This window comes from Gracilinanus agilis, chromosome 5, assembly GCF_016433145.1.
Source record: "Gracilinanus agilis isolate LMUSP501 chromosome 5, AgileGrace, whole genome shotgun sequence".
NCBI lineage: Eukaryota > Metazoa > Chordata > Mammalia > Didelphimorphia > Didelphidae > Gracilinanus > Gracilinanus agilis.
In genome coordinates, this window is record NC_058134.1 from 17,818,076 (window position 1) to 17,825,043 (window position 6,968).

The 6,968-nt window shown below is 37.6% G+C and overlaps 1 long non-coding RNA gene across 1 annotated transcript; it reads right to left on the reverse strand.

Moving 5' to 3' along the window:
• Positions 1-4,514: 4,514 nt before the first annotated feature.
• On the reverse strand, positions 4,515-6,514 carry LOC123249387. Its single transcript, XR_006506378.1, has 3 exons — positions 6,445-6,514; positions 5,830-5,903; positions 4,515-4,638 (listed from the first exon to the last, which is right to left on the reverse strand). It is a non-coding gene; the product is annotated as an uncharacterized LOC123249387 (long non-coding RNA).
• Positions 6,515-6,968: the final 454 nt, after the last annotated feature.

The following is a 6,968-nucleotide window of genomic DNA, read 5'->3' on the forward strand; positions in this document are numbered from 1 at the left end:
ATTCTTTAAAAAAAATATATATATATATACATATATCTTTATTTGTTTGCTTTCTTTTTTCTTCTCCTTGATGTTTTTTTGGTGTTATTTATTTTTATTTTTTAGATCTATAACATAAAATATAATACATGTGATTTGTTATAAATATGTAATAAATTATAATAAATCTGCTTATCAAAGAGGGAAAATTCTCACATTAGCTATGTCTAAAAATCTCTGTCTCATTCTTTCCCCCCTTCCTTCTACCCCTTCCCACTCCCCAAGAAGGCAGATAATATGATATAGGTTGTACATATATTATCACATAATACATATTTCCCTGTTCATAATGTTGTGTAACAAGACAAATATTGTTTACATTAGAGAAAAATTCATGAAGGAAATAAAATGATGAATGGTATATTTCAATCTGCATTTGGATTCCATCTGCTACTTCTATGGGAGTGGATAACCTTTTTTCATCATGAGTCCCTTGAAGATGTCCTGGATCCTTGACTTGTTGATAATAGTTAAATCATTCACAGTTGATCATTGTACAATATTGCTATTACTGTGTACAATGTTCTCCTGGTTCTGCTCACTTTGCATAACTTCATATAAGTCTTTCCAGGTTTTTGTTGTTGTTGTTGTTGTTGTTGTTGTTGTTGTGTGTGTGTGTGTGTGTGTGTGTGATCATTTGTTTGTCACTTTTATGACACAGTAGTACTATTACAATCTTATATCACAACTTGTCCAGCCATTCCCCGATTGGACATGCGTTCAGTTTCCAGTTTTTTGCCACCACAAATAGAGCCTCTATAAATATTTTAGAGCACATAGTTTCTTTTCCTTTTCCTTCCTGTCAAAAGATATACAGTTTTGTAACTCTTTGAGTGTAATTCTAGATTGCTCTCCAAAATGGTTGGATCAGTTCCCAGTTCCACCAACAATGTATTATTGTCCCTATTTTTCCACTTTCACTCCAACATTTGTCATTTTGCCCTTTTATCATTTTAGTCAATCTAATAAGTATGCAATAATATTCAGAGTTGTTTTGATTTGCATTTTTCTAATCAATAATGATTTAGAGCAAATATATTATATATGTATATAGATTTGAGTTTTAATTTATTCACCCAAAAACTGTCTATTCATATCTTTTGACAATTTAATAATGAGGAATGGTTCATGTTCTTATATTTTTGACAATGTTCTCTAAATGTTTTAGATATGAGTCTTCTGCCTATAAAATATTTTGCTAACTTATTATCTTCCTTCTAATCTTGGATATATTATTTTTATTTATATAAAAACTTTTCAATTTAATGTATTCAAAATTATCCATTTTATATTTCGTGATACTTTCTATCTATTGTTTATTTATAAATCCTTCTCCTAGCCATAAATTTGATAAGTAAAAAGTTCCCTGTTCTTCTAATTTGCTTATAATATTTTCATTTATACCTAGGTTATGTATCCATTTTGATATTACTTTGGTAAATGAAGTAAGATATTAATCTATGTCTAGTTTCTCCCAAACTGCTTTCCAGTCTTCCCAACAATTTTTACCAAATAGTGAATTCTTATTCCAAAAACTTGGCATTTTACCTTTGTTAAACACAAGGTTACTATAATTTTTAACAGAATATCCCTCTTGTGTATAAACATATTGCACCTATACATGGAAGAACATTTGGAAGCTATATAAATGTATCTGTATGTATATATGTATGTATATATGAATATGTACAATAGAATGTTCACATAACATATGCATATATTATATACACATATTTATATGACATCTATAAATAAAATTATATAATGCATGTAATACAGATTATGCATGTGTCTAGATATATTAATATAGATAAAGATGATAGAGATAGATAGATAGATAGATAGATAGATAGATAGATAGAGATAGAGAGATAGAAAGATAGATAGATAGATAATATAAACCTAGTACAGTGGATAGGTTTCCTGTCTTGAGATAAGAATCCTGAGTCTATCCTATCTCTAACAAATACTTCCTGAGTGTGGATAAGACACTTAAATATTCAGTGTCCCCAAATACTTTTTAAGATTATAGATAGCCAAAAATAATGGAAGAGTTTCCAGAAACATACACCGAACATCCCCAAAATCATAGCTCTGAGCCACAAAAAAGTATGTGTCTGGAATTTAAAAATGCAAAGAAGATGTAATAACAGGAACTTTTACAGGAAGAAATCTGACTTTACATGAGTGAATGTAATACTACAAAGTAGGGGTGGGGAGAGTTGGGGGGCAGGGACAGAGACAGAGGCAGAGAGAAGGAAAAGGAGATAAGAAGAGAAATAGAAGGAAGGGTAAGGGAGGAGAGGGAGAGAGAGAGAAAATTCAAGGTCAATGACAAATCCTAAATTTGGGTTATGATCCAATTTCTGATATTCCTTATTCCTATACACCAGGCAATTGGCCAATCAAGAAATAGAATAGCAATCATTTAAGGGTCTTCTGTGAACCAGGCGTTGTAATGAAACATGGGATATATATTAGCATACAGAATTCTCAATACCAAGGAAATTAATTGAATGCATTGCCATACATATTTCTGAACATTGATAAAGGTGCAGGGTTGATTTAGTCTTTTTTGATTTCCACCCTTCTGAGAACTGCTTTCTGCACTTGTTTTACTCTCCGTTGATCTCTGAGGAATAAGATTCTTCACAAAATTATTCCTTGGAATTGTGATTCACTAAGTATTCAAGTGGTTTGCTGAAAAGTGTTACATAAATCATCAGACATAGAATTGTCTTGGAGACCCAGGGCATGTCCTCAAATATACAACCATCTCAATGGATAGATTCTTTCCTTTTTCCCCACTAGGATTTTCTGCCTATTCTGGAAAATTAATTCCAAGGCAAGTATAAGTTCTATATTTTAGATATGATCAATCTGGAAACTTCTTTTCTTTGACTGTGCAGATTTATTACAAAGGTTTTCTTTTTTGTTTTCAGGGGGAGTGGGGTTAATAATAAGAAGAGAAAATAAGTATCAGGCAATTGAAAACATGAAATTCATTTTAAAGAGAGGAAAGAAAAATAGCAGTTCAGAAAACCTCAAGGATTCCCAGGCACAGGAAGTCACTGTTTTTGCATTGAGAAACAAAATGAAAATAAATGTCTGTTTCCAGGAAACCCCAACTTCTCAGCCTGCATTAGTGAAGGGTCTCAGGCCTGTCTACTTATGTATATATAAGAGAAGATACCTTTTCTTTTTGACTTCCCTCCTGGTCGTTCTCTGTTGTCTGTTGAGGCTGTTACATTTTTAAAACATCTATAGTGAGTATTAAAACACAGTCATTATTGTTCTATCCTTGTATATTGATTTTTAGGGATCAAAATTATATAAAGTCTAGGGCAGAGGATCAGCCCAAAGATTTAGGAAAAGGAATGGAACTGTGAATTAAAATATTACAAGACAGCCTCAGCCAATTCCCAGCTGTGTGACCCTGGGCAAGTCACTTGACCCCCATTGCCCACCCTTACCACTCTTCCACCTATGAAACAATACACCGAAGTACAAGGGTTTAAAAAAAAAAAGATTACAAGAAAGGAAGGGAAATCTGAGTAAAGGAATAAAGAGTAATAATTCTGGAGGACAGCTAATGAGATGTCCAGCAAAGAAGTGAGATGAATAGGGCTGAAAATTGTAAAGACCATCAGGATAGATACCTTTATGGAGATATACAAAGTGATTCATAAATACTCATTGGTGGATTGCTTCTTTTTGCTTAATCCTTTTTACTTGTCATAAGGGAAAGTTCTATTATTGTGTGGGGACTTCTGGATATGACTATGCTTTAATATAAAACAAGAGGCACAGATAATTTTGAAAAACCATATAATAGATATGTGTGTATGTGTATGGCTTACATGGATGTAATTAACCAAGAAGTAGAAGCATAACTGAGCCCTTCTATTGGGCTTCTAGGTTCAGTGGGGGAAAAGGGGAAAATATATTCCCACTCTAGGGACTTTCCCCTCCTTTAGGTTTCTTTTAATTTTTTTCTTAATGATTTTGTTTTTAACACAGCTGCTAAATGTAAATACTCCAACAAGCCACAGAATATTCTTCCTAAACAACACAAAGGAGTGTTTACAATATTATATATGATTTTCCTTTTTCTTCTTTTTTTTAAATGTCTCAGTTTTCTTTTCCTTTCTTTTTATTATCATGCAAAATACACTTCCATATTGGTCATTGTTGTTCCCTTTTCTTCTCCACTGCTCTTCTCCCCAACTTCTCTAATAATGTCTAGCTCAGTCTGGGCCCCAGGACTCAGGGAAGCTCAAAAGGACATGAAGTAGGGCTGGGGCTCTCAGTTTCTGACAAGTCCAGTGGACTTTTGTGTATAGGGAGGGTGTAGCTATTTCTCAAAAGCAAGGGGGCACCTTCATTTTTAAAATAACCAACCGTGCAATTAGATCAATGGACACAAGAGGCTGTTTAAAAACATTTTTTTTTTATTTATTCCAGGCCCTGTCCCAGAAGGCTTCCCCAAATCTCAGGCCCCAATGTTTTATTGTCCAGTCCCGTCTGCAGGTTGTAATTATGGATTCAAGATGTTTAGGGTTTGCAAATGCTCTGGTTGTTGTTGGTGAAACTCCACTTCTGCAAAGAAAAAAAAATCTGGAGATAATTAACTGGAATCCCCAAGAACACTGTGTCGCCTACACTGTAAATGGCTCCAACCACCTTTACAAGACGTTAAAAAAAACCAACAACTCTTGTAATGAATGGAAGTGGGGGACAATCTCAGGATTAGGGTTTTCATAGAGTTACTAAGGGCTGGGGTATTCTTTATATTCTCTGCTGTTAGGCTTTGTCTAGACTCAAGCTGTTATGTAGTGAAAGAGAGAAGTAGCCATACTGACCTGGCAATGTTTGCCTAGAAAAGCAAAGGGAATCTAAGCGAGACAGAATCCCTTAGCCCAGGGGCCGGGAAGAGTGAGCTAGAGCAGGAGCCCATCTGAGACTGGAGGAAGGAAGGGGAAAACTGAAGGGGAGAAGGAGGGGGGAGGAAAGAAGGAAGGTGGAGGAGCCCACAGCTTGTAGTAAAAGAAGGAACATAATTTAGCAGATATTTCTGTATCTTGTGTGAGTGTCAGATCTGGTGGGGCTGGGGAGACAGCTTTCTGGATACAGGTAAAAGAACCTATCATTTGAGGGCTCCCAGCTAATCACAGTCCACAGCACAGGAAGGAGGCTTTGGGGGGACTGTGGTGGATGGAAGCCGATCCACTCATCCAGGGATTAACCTTCTATTCTGAGCCCAGGTTGCTAGGGACAAGGTAGAACAGCTGGGAGTTAGTGGGGAAACCTTGCTCCTCTCCAGAGAATCTGGCATGTTCTGGCCACTTGGAAAGGTTAAGAGCTCCAGGACTGTAGGCTGCCAAAGCATGTGTCAGTGACACTTTGGGAGTCAGGGGGCCTTTTATGGTCTTTGCTAGGCTCCTGTTCTCGTAGCTACTCTCCACCCCTCTTTCCCTCACCTCAGCAGGCCCTAGCTTTCCCAGAGAACACCTCCCTCCATCCCAGTTCATGTCTGGACACCATGCAGCTCCCAAAGTGAAGGGTCCCACCCTGCCTCCATTTTTTGCCACAGAAGCCAACTGGATTCTGGAAGACTCCATGGTTGCATGCTCTCTTCCATAGGGTGAGGAAAATAGAAGGAAAGAGAGAAAGAAAGGAAACAGAGGGGAGGAAGGAGAGAGGAAGAGAGGAAAGGAGAAATATTTTCATTGATCCTCCTTTCTACTTTGAAGGGAAAGTGGAACCATTTTACTCCTTTTCATTTCTTACCTGGAAGAAAACAGTGGAAAGGACTAGAAAAAGAAGCCGTCCCTGCCTTTCCTGTTATCTTCAACAGCCATTTTCTAGCAATAAGAAAATAAGACGTTTAAATATCAACGGTTTTTTATAATGATAACAATAATGTCAACTCAAAACTGGATAAAAATAGCACAAACCCGAGATGGATCTCAAAGCATTATTAAGTATTTTATAACTAAGAGTTTTGTTTTTACATTGTCTCTCAAAACATCCCCTAAGAAAGAGCTGTTCCTTCCAACACAGCGGTAAGTATTCAACGCTGCAAACGGTTTTGTCCTCTTCCAATGACAGAACACACACTATGTCAATGGAACAGTAGTGATAACAAACGCTAAGGGGTTTGGCTTGGCCATTTTAAATTTCAGAATCGAAAACAGACAAAAGCAATGCACACATACAGCAGGCCATTTGCTAGAAGGAGGTCTTCTTCTGACCTCCCTCCCACCCCCCACAGGATGAGCTCCTTGGTGCCAGGTCCTGCCCAGTTTGCCGCTGGCATCCAAAACAAATCCCCCTTTTTTCTGTGAGGGTTTCCAAAGGGATTCAAGGAGAGCAGAGCAGAGGTGGCTTCCAAACAAAACTTACATTGCCCAGGGTGCGCTTCTGGGGTGCGAAATAGCGTCCCGCCTCCCATTCCCTTCTCTTGACATTGAAGGAGCAACCCTAAAGGAAGTTTGGAGACAAACCAGAGTTGCCATTGGCTGTGGCTTCGTGGGGAGGTCGGCCAGTGCTTGTTATAGAAGAGCTAACATAGAGAATGGCCTTGTTTTCAAACTTCGGCTCAATCTTTTATTTCTTTAGTTATTTATGTAATAAATTGGGCATAGAGTGTGTGGGAGGGGAGGGGAGGGGAGAGGGGATGAGAGAAGAGAAAAAGAAATGCAATGCTTTACGACCCACCTGTCTTTTTCAGCTCGCCTCTTCCCCAGCCTCCCTCCCCACCACCTCCAATCTGGGCAGCCACACAAACTAAAGAACAGGGAAGGAAATATTCAAACATTAAAAGCGTCCTCAGGATTTTCCCTTTTCCCCAAGACACAGACAAATTATTATTCCCTGTTTAACTGACTGGTAAAAACTGTAACACCGCTCTTCCCTCCTTCCCCCTC